Raw genomic sequence first — 12,728 nt, forward strand, 5'->3', positions numbered from 1 at the left:
AGGCTGAGTGGTACCTTCTGTACCAAGAGAGACTCCTTGAAGAGTTCTGTGACACCAGTGCCAATCAGGAGTCAGCACTGTCTAGTGCAATAATGGAGCTCTTTCAGCCAAGCTTGCTCACAAACCATTCCCAGCCTTTCCCAGGCTCAAAAAGCTTTGAAATTAAACTCCAGGCAAGACCTCCCTCTTGCAGTCTCACCTAAGCCTTCCCTCCAGCCACATCCTGCATGCCAGCTCATAGCAGTCATTCCGAACCCCCCTGGCTGCCTGCCTTGTCCTCCTCTCCAAAGGGACTTTGGCATCACTTTCCACACGTTTTGCCCCTGCAAAACTACCAAGGCCTTGCCCCTCACATTCGTGCCTGCCACTCCACTCAAAAAAATAATAAAAGCCAGAGGATGGAATGTGGGTGGGAAATAAAACCTGATAAATGAGACTGCCTTTACATAACTACAAAGTCCTAATCATAAGTGTACTAATGTACTTATTCCTGTGCTGTTGAGAACCCACTGGTATAGCAAAAATGTAACACTGGAAAATAAGCAACACAAAAATGTGTTAAAATCCATCACTGGATCCCTGGAAGCCCACATGTTGTTTCCTGGCACTCCAACATTTACCAGTTGGCTTGGATGAAATTATGGAAAAGGTAGAGGGACACACTTTTCCTTATCACACTCATTCATTATCTTCCATCCTCACTATCACTGTACGAGACACAAGCTCTGTACCATCACCAATGTAGGGCAAAATGTCATGTTCCCTTTTGCCTTTGCCTTTCATCCAGCCCCTACATGGGACTGAGGAGTTAATTCAGAAACCTGAAGTCAGGCATTGTCAGATTCTAGCTGGTCAGGACCCACACCTATATTCAGAGACAGTCCCATGAATGTGCAACTGGTGACTCTGAAACCATTTCAGGTGACACCTGTTATCTCTGTGAATGGGTAGGTGAATGCACAAAATGAATTGAGAAAATCTCTTACTTATTACAACAGAGGACAGAAAATAATGCAAAATGTACAGATAAACAGCCTGAGCACTGTTGTTCTACTCTGACCTAGCAGTATTTTAAGTCAAAACACCAGTCTGTGGTAATTCTACACTAACTTATTTTAAGTGAAAGTGGATCATTCTATTATGACCACCTGAATACATTTAATAGCCAGCTTAAATTCCAGCAATGGATGTCTCAAAGTTGGACCATGCCTACTAGCTTTCATAGGTGGTAACAGGATAACAAAATCAGTAGTTACAGAAGACTTCATTGGAAGGTTCAAGGAACCTGCACATTCATGATGTATTCCACTCTAGGGAGAAGTTTGCCCCTAAACCCCAGTGCTGCATTTTCATTTACATTCTGAAATCAAAGGGTTTGATTTCTTTTATATCTTTCTTATGCTATTGAATTTAACTTTAGCTCTGTCTCTTGCTTCAAGATCTTTCCCGGAAATCTCCAGTGATGCATAGAATAACTTAAAAATTGTAGAGTAGAATCTTTTCGTGGTACAATTACTTTTTCTCTTTAATTCTCTTTTGAGAATGCCAAGAGTGGTATAAAGGATGCCAAGGAGGCAAAAAAGTGAGGAAGGAATCATGTCACTAAACTTCAATAGTCTGAATGTGCTTGAAAAATCTTGACCAAGAATGAAGTAGGAAGAGCCCAGAGAAATGCTAAGTCCAGAGGCTTCAGAAAAGAATCAGGTGGCTGCCACTATACATGACAAATCCTCATCTGACTTTCTGGTTCTTCATGCTGATGTGTGCATAGAGTAATGTGCCCCTCTTATAACACTTTTTTTATAAGAAGCTCAATTAACCCAGTTTATTAAAAAGTATCAAAGTATGAGTTTTGGATTGTACACCAGTCTTCTCTCACTTAAGCTAAAGGTGAATCCCTTCATTTGAGGAATAAAGAAATTCTAGATAATCTTTAAAAAAAATGAAATCCAGTATTTAGAATTGTAGTAAGTTGTTGAACAAGGAGCCATGTTTGATATGAAACAAAAAAGCATGCATACCCACATGTGCAGCATTGGAACAGGTATTATTTGTCACAGTCTCCCACAGATGCTATCAGAGCTTACAGAGAAATGCAATGGTTATTAAAGATGATTCACTGCACTTATTAACATGACAAAGCACAAGAACCCTGAGCTAGTCATTAGAATGAATGAGATTTGATAAATAAAAGAGTGTGTATGAAATTTGATAAATAAAAGGCTTTACAATGTTCTATAAGGACCCACTCAAAACCCCTTACATTTTGTGAGCCCATCAGCTTCAGGACACCAACGTACTCAGTAGTTTGTGTGAATTACTCATGAAAGGTCCCTCCCAGCTCATACTATTCTATTCTCCAATGCCACTGGAATAGTGCAGGGAGAGGCCAATCTTTGATTGCAGTTGCTCAGTTAAAATTTTCACCTACAGAAGACACAGTATTACGGTGCCAAGTCCAAGCTAGTGCATGTTTTAAAGGTATTTATGCTGATTCCCTTCCTGCAGGAGAAAAGCAGAGCTTGCCAAAGTGACTTCCAAATGGAAAGTGCATCCCAGATCATACATGTCTACAAACAGACCAAGTTGGGCAGTCCTGAGGCTGCTCTCACTTGACCCAAGTGCAGAACCATCACATTGGAACTCAGAGTAGAGGAAGAAAGCCAAGTGAGAATCACCTATTTTAATTGAAAAGCAATTAGGCAAGAACACCAGCAGACTGCAGTGGAAACTGAGAAGCCATAGAACAAACTGCTTCCATGGACTCAAGGATCCTTGTGGATTCCTTCCAACTCAAGATATTCTACAATTCTATGATCTAACGGTGAAGCATTTCAGGATTAGACATTCAATGTCTAATGAATGACATCTTTTCACAATTTTTTATTTTAAAGTTAGGAAAGAAATGAAATCAGAAGTTTTACTCTTGCTTGGTCCAAGAGTGATATATTATTCATCCATAACTCTGAGGGTTTTAACTCTCTAGGTCAGAACTCTAGACCACTGTACAGGTACAAAGAAATATAAGTACAAACACCCAGGACTGAGACATGTTCTCATTTACACAAAGGTAGGTCTGGACAGCTCCTTTGATTTACCTCAGCCAAGAAGAACGTTTCCCTGCCATGCAGCCAGGAATTGCTCCCAATTAAGAGCCCTGAACACCAGTCTGCAGAACAAATTCCAGTCCCTCTGATGCCAGAGGAAGCCTTCATGGTGTGAAGCCTCACATAACCACCAGGAGAGGCTGAGCTCAAAATCAGGCTTTTAGGGAAACACTAAATGCAGTACTAAACTGAGAAATATTTCAGTGACATTTACATTGAAGAATTAAAATCATGTGAAAGAGGATATTCACAATCTACGATCACAAAATGCTGAGACTCTCTAAAGCCTGGGCAGTATGCTGCTGCTGCTTCTGGTGGATAAAGAAAAGGTTGTGTATGCTGTGCGTTTTCCAGCCTTACAGGACTCAGCCTTTTGGTTCTAAATGAGTAGATATGAAATGGAGCCTTATATCTCATTCTAGACTACTTAAACTTGTCATGAAAAGACTTTTCAAAATTTCTATTTTTTTCTCTCTTTCATATGTAACCCTGATCAGCTTCCTTAATCCATATATATTTGCAAAGGTTTTTGCAGGCTTTAAAGTCATACTCAGAAAAGTCCTTCCTGAAACACCTTTGATGACTTTACAGTATATAATAACATTAAAAACTACTCCTCAGAATTTGAATAAATGACCTTGAAAAACACAACAGACAAGAACATGGCAATAAAATTATTCTAGGTACAGAACTTAAAACAAATCAACCTTATCTGAACCAGAACTAGTGTGACTAGAGTTGTTCCTGCCTTCTCATAGGCTGAATAGAGGAGACTTTCTTAAGGAATTGATATGACTTTCCCTTAAATAATGAACACAAGTTCAACTGAATGCAAGCCAGAAAAAACCCTAAAGCTTAGCTGGGAACTTAGAATGAATATATTATTGAGTACTGTCACAGAAACTGTCTGATTAAACGTAACAGGGTCATGATTTTACTGTGTGCTCCTCTACAGTGAAAGCCATCATATAAAGGATACCATTCAAAGTTAGCATACTCATGCACATCAATAGAAACCACAGACCAGCCTCTTGTGGCTTCACTGCCTGCTGAGGCCTGGCAGGTAAGGCTGGTCATTATTCTGAGCATGGAGGTAAGTTCAGAAATATATCAATATGCATTATTGCAATCAACAGGCATTAATGTACATCAGCGTGCATTACTGTAATCAAATTTAACAGCTCAACTGAACAACAAGCTCTGGCAATCTGAAAAGATGGCAAAAGGTCCACTAATGGTAACAAAGTGGTACTAAACCATCCATGGAGGCACACAGCAGGTCTCTGCCATCAAAGTATAACTGCAATTTCACTGCAAGAATCAGTCTTGATGGCCTACAACAATCTTCATTAACCAGGAGCACGTTATAGTGATCTCCAAAAGCAATAATTTCTGATGTCAGAATTAGAAACTAAAATTTATGGGATGGTCTCCATCTCCTGGGAAATATCTGCTTTTTAAAGTAGCTGTTCCTTAACTTTGGAACATTATCAAAGGCAGTTTGTGAGGCAAGAGATTTAATTTGTGACAACCAAGCAAAAATTTCATCCTGACAGGTAAAAATAAAGTAGAATTCTAACCCATACAGACTTTAGTCTTGGGATAATGTTTGAAAAGCTCTAAAGAGGCTTGAGTTTCACTCAGAGTTTCGTTGAATTAATTCATATCGTGATTGCAGAGTCTCCATTGAGGATCTGGCTTCCTGGTTTTACCAGCTGAAAAAAATTGCACTGATAATCTGAAAGAAAACAACTATTTTCCTCACATCCATTACAATTTGTTCAGCATGGAGTACCAAGGATTCTCACACTTCACTCTGAGAAGTTCAAAAACCCCTCATCTTCCCTCAAGCTCAGTCTGTGAATTCAATGATTCACAGTGTTGACAATGCACTTTCTCTAGCAATTGTTTCCACCTCATTTCCAAAGCAAGATCCTGGTTCTTATTCTTAGAAACATATTAACGCCCACTCCTAACAAAAACCCCCAAAGTCCAAAACCAAACAAAACCTAGAGATTTTTTTCCATACACTGCAAAAGCCTGTCCATCATTATGATAACCACATTCAGACAGTAAGACAGGTTCCTGGATGACACTGCCTTACACCACTCGGGCAAACAACACAACCTAGACCCATTAATGGGAATCACATATTGGTCCCTTCAGTAATCTACATCATTTGTGTGTTTAAACCAGCACATTCCCATTCTTGTTGACTCTGAATGTGATGCTCTTATATTATTGCTCATGCAGTTCAGTATTGCTTCAGCTGTAAACAAATACAGAGTTTAGCTGCGAATCAATTCCAGCTCAGGCCAGTAACAGCCCAGTAAGCCAAAGCCACCCGAACCAGGAATGTTGTACACAGCACAGAAACCAGGGCTCACAATCCATGTACAACCACAGCAAGGCAGGGACCAAAGGGGAAGAGAAGGAAAAAAGGAGAGACTCTGAAAGGATGCAATTGTTTACACCCTTGAAGTCACCAAAGTAAGCAGATCTGCACTAAGAGATACCTGTTTTCAGACAAATGGGTATCCAAGCAGTATATTTCCTTGACTTAAAGCTGGTTTGATGTGACAAACATTTAAAAGCAGTAGTATAGGTCCAGTTCTAACTTGAGAAATTATAACATGAGTGGAAATGAGGTCTATTTCAGGATTCAGTTCTGTTCAACATCCTGGACAGATAAAATACCAAAGTCTCAGAAATGTGCCAGACTTGAACAAGTTAGGTTTAGTTTTCAGGAGTACAGGCCTAGGCACAAAAAAATTCTCACAGCTGTGCCAAATCCCTGGAGGATGGTTTACCCTAAATCTAGTTTACTTCTCCTCCTTTCTCCTTAATCTGTCCAGTTTCTCTTTAAACATTTTAAAATCACAGATATCCTGTAACTCAGTGGAGCAAATGTGCACAAAATGATGATTTGAGGAATCCGGTTCACAGCCAACACACAACTGCTACACAGAACATCTAGGAAACTGGTCACATTGTCAGTCCATCCCAAAAATGTGTTTGACTAGAAATATTATAAGAAACCCCAACAAACATTGCAAGATGGCAAGAGATATATAATAAACAAATAAACATGTTTATAAATCCTCTCCACAGCTCCCAGAGGACCACGCTCAAATCCCAGGTGTACTAAACAAAACCAGTTTAGTAGTGGGCTTGGTAGTGTTATCAGTCAGACTTCATGATCTTAAAGGTCTTTCACTGTCAGAACCCAGGAAATTCCTCTGGTTGCCCTGGAGCACTGGAGGCCCTGGCAGAGACCTTGGCACAGAGCCCAAGACCCCTGTGCCTTTGATTTTGACCCATGGAGCAAATTACCACATTTATATGAAGAGTTACAAGTCAAGAAAATTTAGGTAGAATGACAGTGAATTTATCACAGGGTGAAAAAGTAGAATTTTGGGGTTTTTAGTATGGGGACTCAGAGTCCCAAGATGGAGGAATTTGGGCATGCTTTGTCCTTCTTTCTCCTTCTCCCTAGCCTCCAACTTCTGGATGATGTTGGCACTTTTGGATTGGTTTAAGGTAGAAACTCACTGTCTAGCATAGGTGATAGGTTAGTTATTGTAAATAATGTACACTTTGTTTTTAGTATAAAAGACAACACCGGCTCTTAGGGCGGTCAGTGTGTGCCTCTGTCTAACCTGCTGAACAGACCTTGGCAGGCCAGAGAAAGAATGTTACAGATAAGAAACAATAAACAACCTTGAGAACGAAAACAGTAGAATCCTGACTCCTTCGACTGCTGGGCAGGGAAAACAGACTTGTATGTATCTAAGAGTCACTCTGACCAGCAGAAATCCTGAGATTTCACAACCTAAGTGATTCTATGATTCTGCTGTGTCTCAGCACCCTTTTCTCCCTAAGGAATGAGGAAATTCAAGCAGAGAAGGGTATCACCAGCATGGCCCCAACTGCTCCCATTCCCTAATGGGCATCCTGGCACTACTCTGCACACAGACAAAGATGGATCTTACCCATTACTCCCTGCCCAGTTGGTATCAGTCTATTTATTTTGTTCACAGAAGCATTTATATATGGCTGAGACAAACAGCTCTAACTCAATTGCCAAAAATCCCCCACAACATTAATATTTACGAAGTGCTTCTTGTGGGTACCATCTCCGTCTAAATATTATTTGTATCTTCAAGAAACACAAAGCTCTGAATAAGAAGATGAGAATAATCTCCTTAAACACCAACATGTGTAATTCTTCTTCTTGAAACAACACTGAAAGGATATATTTTTAATGCTTTATTTTTGTTTCATCTTGGTTGCTTTAATATTCCTAGAATCTTGAGTACACTTTTTCTTTTAAATGCTCATATCCTTTCTCATTTGTCAAACATTGATTTATCTCCTGCAACTTATGCAGAACTCTAATATAACACACTTTAGTTGGATCTCTTGTTTTCAACAAGCATTACAGATTCTACTGAGAGCTCTGAAAGACACTGGCTGACCAAGCACACAGCATGGAGAACCATTGTTTGTGCAAGTAGCCTACAAACATAGTGGTTTTACATTTATTTTGACCAATAGCTGGTATCACAGCTTACAGTCTTAATTATCCTTATTTTTAAAGTAGTTATTTAGAACCCTGAAAGAGAAGAAGAAAGAAATCATTTGGGACCTTTTTTACTCAGGAATAGGAATAGAATATAGTGGCTTAATTCAATTACAGTAATTTAAATTCCTTCTTTAGCTTTATGTCACCTAGAAAAAATACCACTAACCTCTGACTTGCTTTAAAGATTTAGATTTTATCACCAAATAGTGGTGAAATGGCAAATTTGTTGGTAGAACCTGAACAATTACCAAAGATGCCAGTTCATGTTAAGAAGCTGGGAGACTGCATACTTCTTATCTTAATTCCAGGGTGAAAAAACAAAGATTTTAAATATTTAATAAGAAGAAAAATGCTCCAGAAATTGCTGTTCATGCACCTAAGGTTAGTGAAAGCACTGGAAGTTTGAAGAGGTAAAGCACTCATCCTAAAGCACATCAGCATTCAGTAAACCATCACAGATGATTTTTGAATTGGCAAGGGCAGAAGGACAATATTAAGAAAGCAGGGTGACTCTAGCCCCTCTCTCATCTTAAATAGCATAGGGAGTGTCCATCCTCTCTGCTGGGAAGTCAGGGAAAGGCCACTGCTCTTTCATCAGGCACTATGACCAGCACCAGAGCATTCACAAACATTGTTTCTTACTCAGCTCACCATTTAACCACAGTGCAGAGAATCTGAATTAGCATTTGTATCTCAGTCCAGTGAAGAACAAAACTAAATGAAGAGCAAGGAAAAAGTCTCTCACAGGTAAAACACTACACAAGAGGAACAGAAGCAACAGACCCTGACCTTCCATGGGGCGAAACTGCATTGAAATGGAACATGCGTGTGGTGCAGAGGCAGCATACACCAGGGAAGCAGTACCAAGTAACTTAAAGTTGTCAGGTTTAACTAATTGGTTTTAAAAATGCCTGATGCAAATAAAGCACTGAAGTCCCTTGGCTGATTATGGCACCTCTTAGAATCTGATGAAGACATTCATCTGAGTAGGGAAACACACGAGTCAGGTAACTCTGATGTCTTAACTGAGCAAATAAGTTATTCCATGCAATTCAAGGCACACTGAGTATTTAAAGAGGTACTGCACCAGACCTGATAGGTTTCTTCATGTCTTCAGCAGAGCTGAAAAAACATTTGAAAAGAAATAATGTCAATCCTTATCACCTACATGCATCTGAAAGTTTCTGAACCCTCTACTGAAACCCATCTGTATCACAGGTTTAACACACTGGTCCTTGATTGCCCATGTAATTTTTAAAATAAGAGAAAAGCTCCTCAATCATTCAGACATTTAAAAGATTTGGAGTTTCCACTATCTCCAGTTTCCTGTTTCTTCTCTTAATACTATTTAAATTGAACATTTATTTTTTAGCATTCATTCAGTCTTAAAATGTTGCCTCTTTTTCTTTCTTGTGAACAATCTGAGGACAGAGGGTTCAAATCCATCTCAGTCTTTCCCCTAATCGCTCAAAAAAGCAATCAAATAGCCGTGTGCATGCAAGTTCACGAGCTAAAAGCTATGTCAAGCATTCAGAAGACAATACTCTGGAATAATTCCCCACTTGGGTACTCACCCTGTACCAAGAGTACCAGTGCACAATGTTAGCATAACTACAGCTAGAGCATCCTCACTTCCCACCAGCTTTTCTGGCTCTAGCTTCTCCAATTAGTCTGGTCTCACGCTGGAGAAGTCCAAGAGTTTCCACAGTGTCAAAAAATCCATCCAACACTGGCTTGATTAGTGATCCTGTCTGACTGCAGACAGTGCTGGGTTCAGTGCGAGGCACAATCTGATTACCTGGGGGTAACTTCTTACAGTGTCCTGAAATCACAGTCAGGCATTTAAAAGGATTTCTCCCAGAATCAAACACAATGACAAAGGGGAATATGAATATGACTATCACAGTCCTGTCTAAGTTCAGCAAAGAAATGCAATTCTAATGAAACTCTTCTCTGATCTGTTTTATCAACACGGAGCTACTATGGGGAAATTAAAGAAATAAACTCATGCATTTTAGGTTTTCAAAACCAAAGCCACATAAACAAAGCTGGGCTATATTAAGGGGGACCCTGACAATAGATCCAAGAACCAAAAGTTAGTCATACAAAGGGCTGTGTCACATTTAAAAACTGAGCTGAAACTTTTCTCTCCGTGCTGTTTTAAAGCCACTCCGTACTTCAGCCCGAAGTGAAGGCAAACATTTATTGACAGCTAATGCAGTGCTCCTGTGATGTATTATTAGGCACAAGCCCAGAGGCACAGGGCCAAGTGCTGTTCATCTCTTGGTGAGTGTCTCAGTGTCTCAGATATGCACTGCCTGAAAATACCCAGTGATATTGCTAATGTTTTTTAAAAGGCAGGAGTCTTGAGTTTTCACAGAAACTGATACACTGATTAACCCACCAAAATAAGAGTATAATTGAAGAAGCCCTACAACAGTTCACCCAGTTTCTAACCCCTGTTTCCACACATCAGGAGTGATGTACCAAAAAAATACTACCTTCCTTTGCCTTACCTCATTATTTACTTCAGCAGTGTCAAATCAGATCTTTCTTGCTTGGCTAGAAACTTTTCCAAAACAAGTGAAAACATCTATCAGCTTTTACCCAAGGGAAATGAACTGCTGAATATTCAATCATAGGTTTCCTTCCAAATGCTCTGCTTGTTTGTTTTAGAGAAACCTTACAAAGGACAAATAAAAGGTTTGAAAACCTCTGAGCAAAGCTGACTTCTTTCTCTGAAGGTCACCCTCAAGTCATTTCAGAACCGTGGAAATAGCCAGGGGAGGGATAAGCAGACTCAAAAGACAGCTTTTCTTCTCAATAAACTTTGGTGCTTCAGGCTGAACTTAAAAAATGCCCTCAGGTGGAGGTTTGCCACTTTTTATGGACCTATCCAATTTTACCCTGGGGAGAGAGATGCAGTAAGAAGTTCTTCTAGCAAAAGTATCTGCTGCACAAGTGCTTCAAAGAAAGGAGAGATTGCCTTTCCAAAAAGACTCCACTAGAAGTGATCAGGTTCGTCAAGGGTCTTATGGTCAGGTACTTTCTTCTTTGGGACAAACCTTAACCACTGTTTTCAGGGTCAGTGCCAAAACTGGAATATTCAAACCATACGGTATAGACCTGAATAAAGACAGCCCCTCCATATTCCTTCAGATTTACGGTATGATCATGCTAATAATATGCACTCAAATTGACAGTAATGCATTTACCAAACATTAACTATGCCTTGCCTATTCAGAGCAAATTTTGCCTAGGATCCAAACTGAACTCATAATCACGTTAGCTAAACATATTATTTAGGAGATGTTGCAGCCTGACTAAAGACTCAATTTTTCATAAACCTTGAGAAAGACCCGGGAACCCAGCGGCAGCTCTGCCTAAGCAAAAACTACAGGATCTGGGGCCCCTGTGCAGCTCCATGCACGGGCACACCACCGTCATTCCAGTGACAGCTCCGCACACTCCGCTTCTGTAAGGAAAGCGAATCGCCGCCCGAAATCCCCAAGCAGGCAAGCGAGCAAAGCCGCGCTCCGGGGCAGTCCGGGCAGGGCAGCGGCCGTGCCCCGGCGCAGCTCCCGGCGCCGCCGCCCCCGCCCTGCCCCGGTACCTTCAGCGGCGGCCGCGGTGCGGGGCAGGGCCGGCCGCGCTCCTCTCCGCTCCGCTCCGCTCCTCTCCGCAGGGCAGGGCAGGGCAGGGCCGGCCGCGGGAGCGCCCAGCCCGGGGCAGGCGGCAAGGACGGGGCGGGGCGGCCGCGCTTCGCCGGCTCTGGCAGCGCCCCTCGCTCCGCACGGCCCGGGCAGGGACGGGACCCGGCAACTTCGCGCACGGTGCCGCCGGCCAAACAACCGGCGGAGCTGCCGCTACCCAGCGCCAGTCCCTCGCCCAGCGGGTGCCCCCGGCCGGCCCGCCCGCCCGCAGCCCCTCTCACCTCAGGCGGTGCCTCCTCCCGGCCGGGACCGGGGACGGCGCCGGCTGCTCCCCTCTCCATCGCCTCGCCCCGCTCCCGGCTCCCCGCTCGCTCCGGCTGGTGCGGCCCCGCTCGCCGCCGCCGCAGCCCCAGCGCCGGCCCCGGAGCGCCGCCTGCCGCCGGGGCACGGCCCCCCCGCCCCGGAGCGCCGCTGCCCCGGCCGCCTTGCGAGCCTCAGGGGGCTCCGTCCTGGCCGGGCAGCGGCGCTCATCTATCGTTCATGTCTTTAACCAGCGCCCCCTCCCCTCATCGGGGCAGCGCGGGCCCCGCTGTTGCCCAAGCACTCATCCCGAGCCCGACCGTGACGCGGTTTGAGGCGGCGATCGCGCTCTCCCGGGCGCAGACCTGTGCTGGCTGCGCTGCGCTCCCGGCTGAGTTCTCCGCTCCGCTCCGAGCCCGCGGGCGGCTCCGTGCAGCCGGCAGGTGAGCGCTGTCAGCGAGCCTGCGGGGCGGGCCAGGCGCTTCCCAAGGCGGGGAGAGCCCTTTCCCCGAGTTTCTACCCCTGCCCGGCGCAGCCGGAGCGGGGCCGGCAGCCCGCGGGGACGGCGCTCCGGCAGAGCGCGGCTGGGCTCCGACCCCGTCCCGAGCGGGTTCGTGTGTGCCGGGGCTGCCAGGAGCCCTCGGGGGGCAAAGTGGGGAGCGGCGTTCACAGATGGTCGGACGGAGACACCACTGCCCTGCTTGATGTCCCCGATCTGCGAGCGGGCGCTCGGGGAAAGGTTAGGCCTTTGGATGCCGGTGTGAGCGCTCAGGCTCTGCCCGCGCGTACACCGCATGTACACCGCCGCAGGATGCCGCTCACCGGGCAAACCAAAAGCACACTCGTAACCACGCTCGTAACTTTTATAGTTTTAGTAACGAGGATGCTCTACCCCGACTCCTCCCGCCCCCCCGCTAAACCTCGATCGGTACCAAGTTACAACCTATTTGTAGTTAGGATCCTTACAACCTATTTGTAAGGATCGAAATGCATTTCCTGAGGTGTCTCTTATCTCCTGTCAGCTTTTTTCAAAATGCCTCTGTAGCTAGTACCTGAATCCAGTTTTTTGTCAGTCTAAACACT

The 12,728-nt window shown here is 43.8% G+C and overlaps 1 protein-coding gene across 1 annotated transcript in view; it reads right to left on the minus strand.

Annotated features, from left to right (window-relative positions):
• Nucleotides 1-11,726, minus strand: part of KCNG2 (potassium voltage-gated channel modifier subfamily G member 2) — a 52,997-nt gene extending 41,271 nt beyond the window's left edge. Inside the window, exon 1 of the mRNA XM_058814655.1 lies at nt 11,627-11,726. The gene's annotated coding sequence lies outside the window, so the exon portion shown is untranslated. The remainder of the gene's footprint in view (nt 1-11,626) is intronic.
• Between the last annotated feature and the right edge of the window lie 1,002 nt (nt 11,727-12,728).

This window comes from Ammospiza caudacuta, chromosome 1 (assembly GCF_027887145.1).
Source record: "Ammospiza caudacuta isolate bAmmCau1 chromosome 1, bAmmCau1.pri, whole genome shotgun sequence".
Taxonomy (NCBI): Eukaryota; Metazoa; Chordata; class Aves; order Passeriformes; family Passerellidae; genus Ammospiza; species Ammospiza caudacuta.